Below are 17,399 nucleotides of genomic sequence, written 5' to 3' on the forward strand. Positions count from 1 at the left end.
TTAGTAAATGCCTTTTAAAATCCTGTCCCCACCACATTTGTTAGAGAGATTGTCCATGTTCTCTTTATTTTAAGTATAACTTTTTCATGGATTGATGGAGGATAAGAGGAACTTTAGAAGCAAGTACTAAACATTCCTGCTGACAATACTGAGTAATGGAGCCGGGTAGTTTTTCACATTGGGCAGGCATCAGAGGTTTTGCTAATCCATGAGCAATAATGTAAACTATGAGTCAGTCCACAGTTTTCGGAAAATTGTGACTCATGGTTTTGCAACAATTTACTCCTGACTATTAATCGCACCACTCGTGAGAAAAGCAGAGGCTTGACATGCCGGTGACCCACGTGTCGGCTGTAATGTTGTGTGGTTACTGTGTGCTTTGACGATTCCAGATAAGTGTGTGTGTGTGTGTGTGTGTGTGTGTGTGTCATATTTATTAATTATTTATTATTATATTAATAGTTTTTTTCTTATTTTATTGTGTAATAAATAATATAAAATATAATGTTTCTAATTAAATTAATTTTTAAATATATTGTAAAATAAATATAAAACATATAATTAAAAATTAGTATCTAAGTTTTAGATTTTCATTATAATTAATATTTTTATATATTGTTTAATAACAAAAATATATTACAATCTTATTATGATTGTAGTAAATATATATATATATATATATATATATATATATATATATATATATATATATATATATATATATATATATATATATATATATATATATATTACAATAGTCAAATTAAACAGCCCTTTCTCAAACTGTGAGATTGGATTAAAAACAAATCTGAGGTCAGCGACGAAATTCACAGGGCCTTGGTCAGTATTCTCCATCTCCTTCTACCTGGAGTCCTTGGTGCCTTTTCTGACTTGTAGACCTGGCAAAATATCATCTTTGCAAAATAATACATGTGTGACGTTGCTCTAGGCCTCCTACGAAAGTTGATAAACAATAGGTGTAGCGACGGTTTGCTACCCAATATGGTTTTTGTTGCCGCTACGCCTATTGTTGGCTGTTGGCCCGCTCAACTCCGAAGCACGTCCTCCCTTGCTGTTGTCTCTTATTTATTAGAGAAATCTACCGATCGTTCACCATTATCTACTGTTCCACCTGAGCACCACCATAAATCTCACATATCCTACTCAAAAGGTGCTACCGGGAATGCCGGAAGGTAGGGGGAGGGGGCAGATTACAGAATACTGATGTAACCAAATCAATTTGCTCACCTCTAAGAAGTAGTATTACTTGTCCAATTGATCCTCTGCCACTCCCAATCCCATATTCCTTATTTCCCAGTTGTCTTGATACAGGGCATGTGCGACCGGTCTGGCCAACCGATTACTGGCTGAGGTGGCTTTGTGCGGTGGCCATTAATTGGCGCTTTCTATGGTGAAAAGGCATTAGAGATAAGGGGGCACTTGAGGAGCATCAGGCTTGACGTGGCTATTGCAACTTTTGCCCGTTTTGGGCTTTATTATTTTTAGAATTCGGAATTGAAAAATTGTAAACGTTTTACAATTTTTTTTTGTTTTCTAAATAAAGCTAAAGACTTTTTTTGGGATAATTGGATGCCAAGTTAGTGAGATTTAATTTAGACTTTAATGATTCTGATCCTCTGAGAAGGGGCGTCTAACGACTAGATAGGTTCCCATTACCCTGTAACCAAGGATGAAAAATGACGAGAGCTTCCTTTCTTTAAGGGCTTTCTTGCATGTGTATAGCATATATACCCTTGCTCCTTCATTCTTCTTTCTTACATATATTCCTTAAACCAGGTTAATCCCATGCAATCTTTTATTTACCATTGCCTTTTTGTTGCTCCGCCATTGTCACATTGTTATTATCACCGCGAGCCTCCGTCGTCTATTCCGAGGGGAAAAGCATACGGCAATTGGATACATTTTCAGTCTCAAAGTTTTAATCATAATCTTAATCTTGAAATTAGAGCGAATGGACGATTTATTTTTTTTGCTTGGATTAATAAAATTCTAGTGTACAGTGTACAGTTTTTGGCTGCCTCGGAGAGCGTAAAACCAATAGTATTGATCTCCTGGTGATATTTCATCCCCTTGTGTTTTATAATGTGACATCATTTCCCAGAACGAACCATGAAAAGAAAAACAAGGACGATATCTGAATAGAGCTGTCAGGATTAATACGGTAAATGCTGGAATAGGCGGCTTCTTAAGAATTGCAGTCATTAAATATTGTGTCTTCTTGTAATATTGAAATCGCACGTGCAGTTTTTGAAAAGGCACATGTGTGCCCAACACCCCCCCATAGGACAACATATATGATAAGGATTGGAATAATGGAACAATTTTATAGGGCTTGGCTCATAATCAGGATTCCATTTTCTCGGATTTCTCCTGCCTCGGATGGTGAGATTTACGGTCTACTGCCCGGTAAATGGCGGAAGGTCCATTAGGTATCAAAAAGGTCCATTTAGAATTGATTGTAAATTAAACCATATGATGGATGCTATAAAGTCGTTACTTGTAAAACCAATGGTTGGATCATTTAATACATCATTTCCGATTGCTCTAGTGGAAAAAAAAGGTCCACTTTTTGAGGAGTCTGGCTAGACCTTTTTTTTGTAGTTTCCTTTTTTTGGTGGATCGATCATGAAATCCTTAAATTTCTCGATCTCATGTCTCAATCGGAAAGATATCGTCATGATCTAAACCACTGTTTCTCAACAAACACCGATATTCAACACTAGGTAGATCTGAACTTGCCTCCAAAATGATCTTTTTTTTATACCCTTGCCATAGATGTACTGTCACGCTAGGTACGGGGGAGTACTAAATGAGTTGCGAAAGGTATGAAGGGAAGGTGAAGATGGTGACCCCCTGACCAAACCTACTGCTGGTCCCTTACCATCCTAGATAGGTTCCCCACCTATGCGCCAAGCCGGATACCTGACCCTGGGTATCCCTAGAGCTGGTCCCTAAATAAGTAACGGATGGTATGAGCTCTTCATCAACCCCCACTAAACAACTATAGAAGACGCAAGGAGGACACACTGGGGGGGAAAAAAAGCTACTACTACTACTACGACCTGCTGGATCCTAAATGGGAATAGATGAAAATCCAGCAGAAAAGATACCTAGTAAAATTAATACTAACAGCAGGAACAATAGAAAGTCAGGAAGCATTTTGCACAGCCAAACACTGTGACCTTCTATTGCCAGAAACCTCATGACTGTCTGTCACCCATGACATGTACCTTCTATGAGATATAAAGTCATAATTTGTTGGTGTGTGCTTCAGAACAACCATCCAAACCATGTAAAGATACTCCTTCCATTGGTCCTGGTAAAAAAAAAAATATATATATATATCCTTGTGGATCATATGCCTTCTTGAAGGTGTGGAAGTTTAAATTGAGGAAGTTCTCCAAGGTCTACCATACCATGGCCACATGTAATTAAGATTTTGAGGATACAAGGTGAAACTTTTTATATTTTTTTTTGGTAACTGTTCTCTAGGAGGAATATTTGTTAGGTAGGATGGACAACGGCAACCCTATGGAGGTCCTTGAATCATGATCTGGTGGTGTAACGCCTGCCTGGATCAACAGACTCAGATGGGATGTAATGGACAGGCTAGAGGGAAGCCACTCACCAAGCAGGACCCCAGAACCCTGAAACCCTTTAACCCCTATACAGGGATTTGGAATTACACAGGGCCCTGGTGATCACTACCTGTGGAAGGCTGCAGTCCGATGAGAGTAGTCGTCAGGCAGGGTCAAACCAGGAATAGCAGAACAGGGACAGAATCGGTAGACAAGGACGTAATCAGAAAACGTAGCAGAGGTCAAATCCGGATCGGGCAGCGAGGTACAAAACAGCAGGCAGAAGGGTAGTCAGAAAACACGCAGAAGTCGTGACACAGGAATCACAAAACAGAATAGGGCGGACCAGGAGCCAGGAAATCAGAACTATATCTGGCAGAGATCAGCAGACAGGAGGGGAACTATGAAGGGTGTGGTGCCTTTCCATTGGCTGTAGCTGAACACTGGCAACTTCAGCTGGAAGACACACGCCACCCACAGTCAGCCAGCGGTACTGCAAATCCCAAGATAACCCAGCCCAGTGGATGATTGGAGCCTGCACCCACCGGTGCCGCTGGCATCGACTCCTCTCCCATCACCAGCACCATCCACGGCAGGAACACTGCATCGCCTGGCGATCGGAGCAGAAGTCGCTGGAGCGGACTTCGGTGGTGACGTAACAGGTGGAAGCCATCAAGGATAAGGATTGAGATCTTGTAGCTTAGCATGACCGGTAGTTTTCATGGATGGTTACGATATCTAGGCTGGTTTTCAAGGCTTTGTAATGACCATATAATTTATAGTCTAAGCAAAAAATTAAAACCACATCAACAAATGTGAACCGTGACACCTGTGAACGTTAACCCAAGTTCTTGGTCACTCGTGATAACCTCATATCAGGCCCATTTTGATCTGAAAGCTTATGGATTTATTTTTTTGCCAAACTATTAACTTGGACAAAAACTTTCGAAAGTTTCAACTTTTGAAACAATTCCCTTGAGGTGTTTTTAAGCATTGGACTTAATTAAATCACAAGAGCAATTATCACATCTTGGTGGCCGTTAATAACTGATAATCCAATTTTTTTTTCTTAAGGGACGGGACTTGAGAATTCTCGGGCCATTGAACATTTTGATATGAAACAAATTGTCATTCTATTAAATCTTCATTTCCCTCGTGAATTAGTGTTTTAAAATGTATCAACTTGGGAATTTCATGTAAATGTTTGTCTCTTTTTAAAACTTTTTTTCCCATTTTATAGATTTGGCAGTTAGCTCACTATAAAGAGTACTAGAAGGTTGCCCGATTCTACGCATCGGGTATTCTAGAATTTACGTATTGTGTAGTTAATGTATGATTTTTGTTAAAATAATAAATATATAGATGTTGTTGTGTGTAGTTACCAAGTGTTTGTGTAGGCGCTGTACATGTTCTGGGTGTGGCGGGGGGTGAGAGCGGTGTTGTATGTGTGTTGCGTGTGTTGCGTTGTTTGTGGAGTGCTGTGTGTCTGTAGCATTGTGTGTGTGTGTGTGTGTGTTGCTCGGTTTGTGTGGGTGTGGTGTGTTTTGAGGGGAGGTATGTTTTGTGCAATGTGTGTGTTGTGCGTATATTTATGTATGCCGCGGTGTTTGTGTGTTGGGTGTTGTGTGTGTGGCGTTGTCTGTGTGTGTGTGGGTGTCTGTGTATGGCAGTGTTTGTGGTTCCCTGTGTGTGTGTGTGTGTGTGTGTGTTGGGGGGAGGTGTGCACCCCCCATTGTGCTCCATCCCCTATGCTGCGCACTCCCCATCGTGCTCCATCCCCCATGCTGCGCACCCCCCATCGTGCTCCATCCCCCATGCTGCGCACTCCCCATCGTGCTCCATCCCCCATGCTGTGCACTCCCCATCGTGCTCCATCCCCCATGCTGCGCACTCTCCATCGTGCTCCATCCCCCATGCTGCGCACTCCCCATCGTGCTACATCCCCCATGCTGCGCACCCCCCATCGTGCTACATCCCCCCCATGCTGTGCACCCCATCGTGCTCCATCCCCCATGCTATAATAGTTCTCCTATTATACTCAGAGAGGAATATAATAGGAGGACTATAATAGGAGGAGTAGTCCTGGGGGGAGAGGAGTATAATGCCGGCTCCCTGCACATGTGTACGCTGGTAACTATGATACACATCGGGTAACTAAGGGACCTTAGTTACCCGATGTGTATAATGGTTACCAGCGTTCACCGGCTCCGTCAAGATCCCATCATCGCAAGGTTATGTCTGGCGCTGCTGGGATCGTGACTGAGCCGGTGTACACTGGTAACTATGATACACATCGGGTAACTAAGGGACCTTAGTTACCCGATGTGTATAATGGTTACCAGCGTACACCGGCTCCGTCACGATCCCAGCAGCGCAAGGTTATGTCTGGCGATGCGTGCGGAGGGCCAGGGCGAGCAGCTAATCCATGCAGAGGGCGGGGCCAGGCCGAGGCGAGCGACCAATCCGTGGGGGGGGCGGAGCCGAGGCGAGCGGCCAATCCGTGCGGGGGGGCGGGGCCATGGCGAGCCCAGCGGCCATTCAGCTTTGTGTCACCGTAACACAATTTTGGAGCAAGACAGACAGACAGACAGACTAAGGCAAATATATATATATATATATATATATATATATATATATATATATATATATATGATTCTCCTTATACAGTCATGGCAAAAGTGTTGGCACCCTTGAAATTATTCCAGAAAATGAAGTTTTTCTCCTAGAAAATTATTGCAATTGCACATGTTTTGTTATACATGTTGACTTAATTTCACATAAAACTTCCAAAATTGTCCAGCCAAAATTTGCCGTCTTTACAAAATTGTGGGTTAACAACTTTATTTCAAGCATGTGATGCTCGTTCACTCACCTGTGACAAGTAACAGGTGTGGGCAATATGAAAATCACACCTAAAACCAGATAAAAAGGGGAGAAGTTGATTTAATCTCTGCATTTTGTGTTTCTGTTCTCCATGCTTAGTGTGGCACACAAAGAAGAGAAATGTCTGAAAATTTGAGAACCAAAATTGTTGAAAAACATTAACAATCTCCAGCTTAGAAGTCCATCTCCCGAGATCTTGAGGTTCCTTTGTCCATGGTGTGCAACATAATCAAGAAGTTTACAACCCATGGCACTGTAACCAATCTCCATGGACGTAGACGGCAGAGAAAAATTGATGAAAGGTTGTAATGAAGAAGCCTCCATTGAATTAAGCAACTTTTTGCTTTTTAGTTTTACATTGTTAGAGATCAGATTTGCAAATTTCCTAAAAAAAAAAAAAAAAAAAAAAAAAAATTTAGATTCTGGAAAGTCAAAATTAAATTATTTTTTTTTTTTTCTTTTCAATTCACACAAATCCATTCAAATGGCGATCCAGCATTTTGGATTTTTTTGGGTTAAAAACAATAGGACACAATTATTCTCAATTTACTCACTTTTTTTTTACACTGAAGCATCCCAGTTCTTTGTGGTTTCTCTTTTGACGTGAAGGGCGCACTGGAAGAAAGTGATTTACCTTAATCAGTTGAGGGGGGACAAGGAATATCGTTCATGTGGCTGGATGAGGACAATCGCTGGCTTGAGCGCTGGTAGACTTCGTGTTGGCTTGAGGACGACTTAGGTGGAGTAGTCACAAGTGTTGATCTAGTACAGTTGGTTAATGTGTTTTTTTGACCATTTCATTTGATACCTGAAGAAGCACTTTTGAATTGGTCAGACTTTGATATCAATCTGTTGGCCAAATGAAGTTAATTTGCTGGAACCAAATTTTTGGAAATTTCTAGAATCCAAAATGAGCAAGTTACTCCGCTAAATCTGTCTGTTTCTTTTTTTCTTCTTTTTTATATATTTTTTTTTTCCTATAGACCGAAAAGGAAACATTACTTGGGAGTAACACATGAGTACAGTATCGGACTATAAATGTAACTTTTTTTTTTTTGGGGGGGGACTATTTTAGCCCCTGAGTTTTCTTAAAGAGGACCAACCACCAGGATTTTCATATATAAACTAAAGCCAGTGCTATACTGGCGCTATCATGCTGATTCTATACATACCTATAGTTGTGAGATCGGATGTATAGTTTCTGAAATACAGGCAAGTAAAGTTTGTGAAATGCACTGTTATTTGATTGGTAGCAGCTATAGAATATCTAATAGGTGGGCTGGATTTTGCTACTTATTCCCGCCCCTGTCTGCTGCCTGTCCTTCCTCCCCCTTTCGTAATAAGAGACTGAGGGAGGAAGGACAAGTAGGCAGATGGGCGAGAATAACTTAAAGAATATACAATAGGTGTGTTGGGTTTTTCAACTGCTGCTATCAATCAAATAACAATGCATTTCACAAACGTCACTTGCCTGTATTTCAGAAACTATACATCCGATCTCAGAACTAAAGGTATGTATAGAATCAGCATGATAGCACCAGTACAGCACTGGCTTTAGTTTATATATGAAAATCCTGGTGGTTGGTCCTCTTTAAGAACTGTATGCACTGAGAAGCAAAAGGGTAACAATGTTTTTGAACTTTTTTTGACTTGCAGGCTCCATATCTCACCATGCTCTACAGCTTTGATCATGAGACTACCTTCATTTTATAGACGATCACCTTGGCTATCTCATACTTAAAGTTGTCTTCCAACTATTTCACATATGTCGGAAAATTTTAACCATGATATAGACAAACTTCATTTTTATCTTTTATTTTTTTTTTTTATTGTAAAAGTCTACATATCAATTTTATAACACTTTGCACTGGAGTCATAACATTGAGGGTCGTATACCACCCCCCTACTTAAATTTGAGGCTCTACGGCACACATTTATTGGGCATGTTCGAGCCGTGAATTTCTCATACTTTTGACTGTGTATTATTTTTTTCCTCTGCAGAATGTCTATAACGGGACGTCCTATAATTTATTTTTTTTATTTTGTTCTCCGGTGGTTCCTGGTTGTCATTTAGCAGAGCTGATAGAATTTACTAGACCCAAGATTTCCAATGTCCGCAGTCTGCGGGTTCTTAATTCTGCACTGAACAAGCTGTACGCGGCTCTCCGGGGAATCCACTGGGTCATGTTTTTATACATGTATATTTTATTTTGCTGAATGTGCTTCAGACATCAGTGCGATGCCGGCAGACAGCGCGGAATATATTTCTCTGCTCTTTAAGTAAAGCACTGTCAGTGGATGCTGTTAGTATATCAATTGGAAGGGCAGAAGACCATGAAAACAGCTTTATATTTTGATTACGCCACGAGATATATGTGGTGAACATAGCCAGAGAGTGAACTTTAAGAATCATATTAATAGAATATCATAATAATAAGTTGTGCCATATATTTCCTTTATTTATTGTCAGCACACTGCATTTTCTTTCTGTGTCTGCGGTCACGCACGTCGGCCGGGGTTCTGTTAGACTGGAAGGGAAAGATGGAGATTGAAGGCTGTATCCATATTTAGGTGGTTACTGAAGGCCAGATGTAGCCCCTGATTCTGTTTTTCATGCATCCATTGACATCCAAACACCCCCCATGGTACATGGTCCCATTATTGTCTTTGACTTTTGGATTCAGATGGAAGACACTTGGACTTGATGGACCACCAGTAGTGGCAGACCGTGTGACCGCCAAACTGTCCGTGAGCTGAGGGGGGCCTGGTGACAGTCGTCACTACCCCATACCTAGCATTTTCCCATGTCTCCTAACATTTGCCCTATGTTCGAAACCATTCTATGGAGCAGCCTCATGTGCGGAGCTTGCTTCATGCTTGACGAGTGCTGGCTGTTTTCCACACCATACACTGCCAATGAATAGCTTTGTTTGCAGTAGTTTACCCCTTTTAGATGCCATAGTGAAGTGACTACAGCATTTAAGCGGTTAGATAGAGGGGAGGGCTTTCACCCCCGTTGGACCCCTGTGATGCAATCATGGAGATCTGGAGGGTTTCTTGATTGTGCCAAGGTCCCAATTCAGCCCTTTTGCCATGGGGGCCCCCAATTTTTCTGAATGCCCCAGGACTTGGATTTGTGGAGCGGTGTCTGATTTGTGTGGAAATGTGTAAATATAAGTCTAAAGGGGGCTTTACAAGCTGCGACATCGCTAATGCGGAGTCGTTGGGGTCACGGAATTTGTGACGCACATCCGGCCGCTTTAGCGATGCCGTTGCGTGTGACACCGATAAGCGATTTTGCATCATTGCAAAAACGTGCAAAATCGCTAATCGGCGACATGGGGGTCCATTCTTAAAAAATTGTTACTGCAGCAGTAACGAAGTTGTTCCTCGTTCCTGCGGCAGCACACATCTCTCCGTGTGACACCGCAGGAACGAGGAAGCTCCCCTTACCTGCCTCCCGGCCGCTATGCAGAAGGAAGGAGGTGGGCGGGATGTTATGTCCCGCTCATCTCCGCCCCTCCGCTGCTATTGGGCGGCGGTTCAGTGACGTTTCAGTGACGTCGCTGTGACGCCGCACAGACCGCCCCCTTAGAAAGGAGGCGGTTCGCCGGTCACAGCGACGTCGCCGGGCAGGTAAGTATGTGTGACTGCTCTGGGCGATGTTGTGCGGCACGGGCAGCGATATGCCCGTGTCGCGCAACAGATGGGGGCGGGTACCCACACTAGCGATATCGGGACCGATATCGCAGTGTGTAAAGTAGCCTTTAGTAGAATTTAGACGTTATTAGGTAACCATTAAGTGGCCTTTTTTTTTTTTTTATTGGTTTTGTCTTTTGGGCTTTGTTCATACAATGAGTTTGTTGGTTGTGGTGGTTAATGCTGTTTGTTGGTTGGGGTTTTGGCTGTTTGTTGGTTGTGGTGGTTAATGCTGTTTGTTGGTTGGGGTTTTGGCTGTTTGTTGGTTGTGGTGGTTAATGCTGTTTGTTGGTTGGGGTTTTGGCTGTTTGTTGGTTGGGGTTTTGGCCGCTTGTTGGTTGGGGTTTTGGCCGCTTGTTGGTTGGGGTTTTGGCTGTTTGTATTTTGCTGGGGGGGGTTTGTTTTTGTTTTTTGGCCTTTTGCAATTTTTCTTTAACTTTTGAGCAATTTTTAGAAAGTCTTGGGGGGGGGGGGGGGAAGAAAAATACATTGGAAACTGTGAATTTTTTTTGCATGGCATCTGGGTGGTGTGAATGTATAGCATTGTTTAGCAACTTGCATAGTTTTGTCTCCAATGTATGGCACTGGTACATGGGCAAAAGACTATATGGGACTTATCCATTGGTTACTAAAAGTACAATCTCACAAAAATGCATTAGAAAAAGATAAGCAATATGGCACAGATCACCTAGTGTGGGGCAGGCGCTGCTTATAGTATATTGACCGGTCCCATTGCACATCACAAGTCTAATGTACATTCCCAGTTTAACCAATAACCAAGCCGTAATATAAACCATTATGAATATATTACCAGTGTCAGATTTCTCGCAGAACGGTCTGCATCTGACTGTCATTTGCAGCAATCCATGTACTTGTACTCCGTAATCCCCACTCACTGGCTTTACGCTTTCTTATGCTGCATTTTGTTGTGCCGCCTTCGCCACTTTGGCGTCTGTTAAAGCATTGGGATGCAGGAAGCCATAACTCCAGTCTGTAGCAATCTCTGATAAAAGCGGCCTAATGGCAGGACTCCACCTTTTGCTACAGAGGCCGAATATTCCTCCAAAGCCCCCACGCCCATTGACTATTAATTAGCCGATCCTTGCGTTTCTTTCTCCCAGCCATCCGACTCGCTATCTTGTCCTGTTGTACATCAGCCAGCTGCTCCTTTTCCAGGCCGAGTTCTCAGCCAGGGACCTTGGTACAAAGACTGCACTTTTTCACAGTGCGTGGGAACCAGAGGGGAACGACAACCATCAACCTGATTCTCGTCACCGCATCGTTTTGCTTCTCTGTAATTAAGGCTAGAAATGATGAATATGAATTGTAGAACGTTCTAGTCCATGATACAGCCATTTCATGTATGTGACCCTGATGCTCAAATTACACGATAAATGCCAGTGACAGGGCACGGTGTTCTATCAGCTAAAGGAAACAAAATGTTCCATTTTTTGCAGTCTATTGTAAAATTACAAAATAGTTTTTAATTGTATTTAATACTTGTATGTGAAGACCCCAACTTTTTTTTTTCTTTTATATTCTTCCTCCTTCCTCCACTTTTTTCACCTTCCTCCTTTCATCAATGTTCCTTCTCTCTTCACTCTTCCCCGCCCCTTGCTGGCTCTTCACTCTTCCCCTCCTCCTTGCTGGCTCTTTACTCTCCCCTCCTCCTTGCTGGCTCTTTACTCTCCCCTCCTCCTTGCTGGCTCTTTACTCTCCCCTCCTCCTTGCTGGCTCTTTACTCTCCCCTCCTCCTTGCTGGCTCTTTACTCTCCTCTCCTCCTTGCTGGCTCTTTACTCTCCTCTCCTCCTTGCTGGCTCTTTACTCTCCCCTCCTTCTCCTTGCTGGCTCTTTACTCTCCCCTCCTCCTCTTTGCTGGCTCTTTACTCTCCCCTCCTCCTCCTTGCTGGCTCTTTACTCTCCCCTCCTCCTCCTTGCTGGCTCTTTACTCTCCCCTCCTCCTCCTTGCTGGCTCTTTACTCTCCCCTCCTCCTCCTTGCTGGCTCTTTACTCTCCCCTCCTCCTCCTTGCTGGCTCTTTACTCTCCCCTCCTCCTCCTTGCTGGCTCTTTACTCTCCCCTCCTCCTCCTTGCTGGCTCTTTACTCTCCCCTCCTCCTCCTTGCTGGCTCTTTGCTCTCCCCTCCTCCTCCTTGCTGGCTCTTTGCTCTCCCCTCCTCCTCCTTGCTGGCTCTTTGCTCTCCCCTCCTCCTCCTTGCTGGCTCTTTGCTCTCCCCTCCTCCTCCTTGCTGGCTCTTTGCTCTCCCCTCCTCCTCCTTGCTGGCTCTTTGCTCTCCCCTCCTCCTCCTTGCTGGCTCTTTGCTCTCCCCTCCTCCTCCTTGCTGGCTCTTTAGGCCTTGTGCGCACTAGGCGTTTTTGCCGCGTTTTTAGCGGCGGTTTTTACCGCGTTTTTGTGCTGAAAACGCAGTGACATTGCTTCCCCAGCAATGTCTATGGGTTTTCATAAGTGCTGTCCGCACACAGCGTTTTTTTTTTAGCTGCGTTTTTGTGGTGACCACAAAAACGCAGCATGTCAGTTATTTCTGCGTTTTTCACTGCGTTTTTCACCCATTGAGTTCAATGAGATGTTCAAAAACGCAATGAAAAAGGCACATTGCAAATATAGCTGCGTTTCTATGACTAAAAACGCAGCTATAAACGCAAGGGGTGGGCAGTAAAGTGACGTGTACAGGAAGAGGATTCCTTCTGTTGGTAAACACAGAAGCATGAATCCTCCCGGTACCGTCACCGCTGCGTCCACAACCCGCCCGGTGCCATGTCAGCTCCGTGCGGCGCCATGTCTGGGCGGGAGGTGGAGGCAGCGGCGAAAACCAAAGTGAACAGTAGAAAAAAAAAAATGTCATATATACTCGCCTGTCTGCAGGGTCCCGGTGCCATGCCCGCTCCTGTCCCGGTCCCGCCGCTCTGGCTGTGTGCAGTCTCCCCGGGGCAGGACCTTGCTTGCAGGACCTGGTGGTGGATCACCTGATGCAGTCACCTGACGCATCAGCTGATCGTAGTCTCGCCGGCTTTTTCGCGCCCGGCCGGCTATCAGCTGATCCTGCCGTCAGGGGACTTCATCAGCTGATTACCGGCAGCTGCTGCAGCGATCGGACGGGATCAGACTCCTGTCCAATCGATCGCTCCTGGAGCTGCCGGTAATCAGCACAGCACATAAGTGAGTATTTTTTTTTTCTACTGATGCATCAGCTGATTGTATAACCGGCTTTTATACAATCAGCTGATGTGTGATGTGATTCAGGCCCTAGAACCTGACACATCATCTGATCGCTTTGCCTTCCAGCAAACCGATCAGATGATATTGGATCCAGATTGGACGGCGCGGGACCCTAACCCAGGATTACTGCGGAGGGGGGTTTATTTCAATAAAGATGGAGTCACTAATTGTGTTTTGTTTTATTTCTAATAAAAAAAATTTTCTGTGTGTTGTGTTTTTTTTTTTTTTTTTTTTTTTTTTATCATTACTAGAAATTCATGGTGGCCATGTCTAATATTGGCGTGACACCATGAATTTCGGGCTTAGGGCTAGCTGATAATATACAGCTAGCCCTAACTCCATTATTACCCAGCTAGTCACCCGGCATCAGGACAGCTGGAAGAGTTGGATACAGCGCCAGAAGATGGCGCTTCTATGAAAGCGCCATTTTCTGGGGTGGCTGCGGACTGCAATTCGCAGTGGGGGTGCCCAGAGATCTAGGGCACCCTGCACTGTGGATTCCAATCCCCAGCTGCCTAGTTGTACCCGGCTGGACTCAAAAATTAGGCGAAGCCCACGTCTTTTTTTTTTTTTTTTTTTTAATTATTTCATGAAATTCATGAAATAATTAAAAAAAAAAGGGCTTCTCTATATTTTTGGTTCCCAGCCGGGTACAAATAGGCAGCTGGGGTTTGGGGGCAGCCCGTACCTGCCTGCTGTACCCGGCTAGCATACAAAAATATGGCGAAGCCCATGTCATTTTTTTTTTTTCTTTTTGGGCAAAAAACTGCATACACTAGTGAATGGAGGATGCTGAGCCTTGTAGTTCTGCAGCTGTCTGCTCTCCTGCATACAATGAACATTTTGAAGAAGGAAATTACATCAGACCTTTTTTTTTTTTTTTTTTTTTTTCATCAACAATCTTTAATGGCATTGTGCACTGATTAAAAACGCAGCAAAAAACGCACCAAATCGCGGCAAAAAAGCATGCGTTTTTGCCGCGTTTTTTTTAGCCGCGGGTGCGTTTTTTGAGACAAAAACGCACATAAAAACGCAGCGTGAAAAAAACTCCTAGTGCGCACATACCCTTAGTCTCCCCTCCTCCTCCTTGCTGGCTCTTTACTCTCCTCTCCTCCTCCTTGCTGGCTCTTTTTTCTCTCCTCCCCCTTGCTGGCTCTTTGCTCTCCCCTCCTCCTCCTTGCTGGCTCTTTACTCTCCCCTCCTCCCCCTTGCTGGCTCTTTGCTCTCCCCTCCTCCTCCTTGCTGGCTCTTTACTCTCTCCGCCTCTTGCCATTATATATCTGTTATGGAACAACCTCTTTTAAGGATCTAGTTTTCACTCCGGTAATTTTTGGATTCCTGGGCTTCACTGTGAGAATGCAATATAAATCTGATGCTTTTCAAGATTAAAACTGCATTGCTGTAGGGTGTAAGTGTCGCATTGTCCTCAGACTGTGTTGTTTGTTTTTGGTTTGTTTTTTGTTGTTTTTTTTTTTGCATTCTGGTTTGTTATGCGTGTGAGAGTAAGTGAAGGCTTGAAATCCATCTACAAAATACCAATCAGACCTTCCTCTAGGCTCCTTGTTAACTTTTGCTACAAATCTCATCACGTAAGAAGCTCCAGGCTCTTCAGTCTCTGGGTGGGACATGATCTCAGATACAAATTAGCCTCCTTGTACTCCCTCTCTTCAGACCTTTAAAAAAATTAAGAAATTAGGCCAGCGCATCCCTTATGCTTTTAGAAGGATATACTTCTAATGAAATTCTCTCTCCATATGGAGTTTTAGCGATGGCCGATATTAATAGACAAAAGCTGGTATAGACATAAATTGGATAACTTCAAAAATAGTGGAGACACGTCCGGCTTTCATTATTTTTATAGGTTTCCTTCTTATTTTTTTTTTTTTTTTTTTTGGATTCCAGCTACTTTCTTCTCATAATAGAGCAAAAACTTTAAAAGTGAGAGCCAACATTAAAAGGTAGAATTGCTTTAGTAGTTGGGGTTGAAATGTATCCCTTAGCCTACATTTTATACTTTCCATTTTTTATTGGTAAAATTCATTTAAGATTTTAACATTTTTCTTTAACTTGAAAAGTCCCAACTGGGCGCACAGAACCCACTTTGTATATTAGGGGTGGACCGTTTATTATTTATAACGTCATTCATGAGCCATACGAAATTATCACTTTTTTAAAAATGAGCCCACTGGATTTTGTGAAACCTTTTTAATGAACTCGTCCCTAACGTGATGACTGGAAGAGTTCTCTATGGTGAAGTGTGTGATGCTAGGTGGTGGTTGATTTTACTACTCACAACTATTTTTCCATCACAAAACTGACACGGAGACTCTATATACATCACATAGGAGACACCGACTCTATATACATCACATAGGAGACACTGAGCCTGCTGTCTATACATCACATAGGAGACACAGAGGAATGCTGTACATACATCACATAGGAGACACAGAGGACTGCTGTATATACACATCACATAGGAGACATTGAGAATCTGCAGTATACATCACATCGGAGACATCGAGGACTACTGCATATACATCACATAGGAAACATTGAGACTCTGCAGTATACATCACATAGGGGACACTGAGGACTGCTGTATATGCATCACAGACACCGAGGACTGCTGTATGTACATCACATAGGAGACACCGAGGACTGCTGTATGTACATCACAAAGGAGATAGTGATCACACATCTTCCAGCACGTTACAGTTTTTTGCAAGGCATGTTCAGACAGTCTTCTTTCCCACTGTGTTGCTTCAGATCTTACTGTTGTTGTGAGTTGCAGTGCTAAAGAACAGTTTGACAGTCCTCTTCATAAATGCAGTCCCACATCCAGCCTCCTGAAGGTTATCATGACCAGAGGAAAGCTTTGCACTCCCAGACACTTAGAGGTAAACCACTGTTAGTAAACTATGTTCAGAAGCTAGGATTAACCCGGTACCTTGACACGTAGGGGGCCTGGCCACTAGAGTTCTGTCTTCTGGAGCACTCTATTCAAGAATCAGTCTCTCGTTTCAACACTATTCACACGGTGTCTCTATCAGCACTCAAGGTTCACACCATCTCCTCTTCTGTCTCCTCTCCTTCTCCCTTGTTGCCACAAACTACCCACTGTATGCGACCTTCATAACAGACTATACGTGTGTTACTTTCGCTCACTAGGACTTCAACTTATTCATCCAGAATTAAGTCACTCTCCCTTTCATTTGACCAGTCCCATCTTGGACTAGTCCCAACACTTGGTCATTTTTTTTTTTAATTTTTATTTCATAAATCAGTAGCACACATCAGATATATTACGAAGTTGTGTATTTTTATGTGCACTTTTGATTTAGGAAATAAATCATAACTGTTTTTTTTTAATTTTTAACTAACCCTACAGTCCAGCAACTTCCTAAACAAGTGTTATGCAAGTCATTACCACATACAATACTTAGTATACCCTATACATCACATTATCAGCACTACATTTCATAGGTTACACAATAAAATACACTACAATTCACATGATGCGATATTCTCAAATACGCAATCCTTATTCACATTACACTACACAACACCATGAAACGGTTGTTGTCTTCTGGAGCCGGAACGCGACAGCAATAGTCCACTATTCTTACGCATGCGCTAGGTCTTCTAGTGCGCATGCGCTAGGTCTTCTAGTGCGCATGCGCTAGGTCTTCTAGGGCGCATGCGCTAGGTCTTCTAGGGCGCATGCGCTAGGTCTTCTAGGGCGCATGCGCTAGGTTTTCTAGGGCGCATGCGCTAGGTTTTCTAGGGCGCATGCGCTAGGTCTTCTAGGGCGCATGCGCTAGGTCTCCTAGGGCGCATGCGCTAGGTCTCCTAGGGCGCATGCGCTAGGTCTCCTAGGGCGCATGCGCTAGGTCTTCTAGGGCGCATGCGCTAGGTCTTCTAGGGCGCATGCGCTAGGTCTTCTAGGGCGCATGCGCTAGGTCTTCTAGGGCGCATGCG

The 17,399-nt window shown here is 43.4% G+C and overlaps 1 protein-coding gene across 1 annotated transcript in view; it reads left to right on the forward strand.

Moving 5' to 3' along the window:
* Positions 1-17,399, forward strand: part of PTPRG (protein tyrosine phosphatase receptor type G) — a 687,996-nt gene that overhangs the window by 114,408 nt on the left and 556,189 nt on the right. The gene's annotated exons all lie outside the window — the stretch shown is intronic.

The sequence above is a fragment of the Anomaloglossus baeobatrachus genome, chromosome 8 (assembly GCF_048569485.1).
Source record: "Anomaloglossus baeobatrachus isolate aAnoBae1 chromosome 8, aAnoBae1.hap1, whole genome shotgun sequence".
In the NCBI taxonomy this organism is placed as follows: domain Eukaryota; kingdom Metazoa; phylum Chordata; class Amphibia; order Anura; family Aromobatidae; genus Anomaloglossus; species Anomaloglossus baeobatrachus.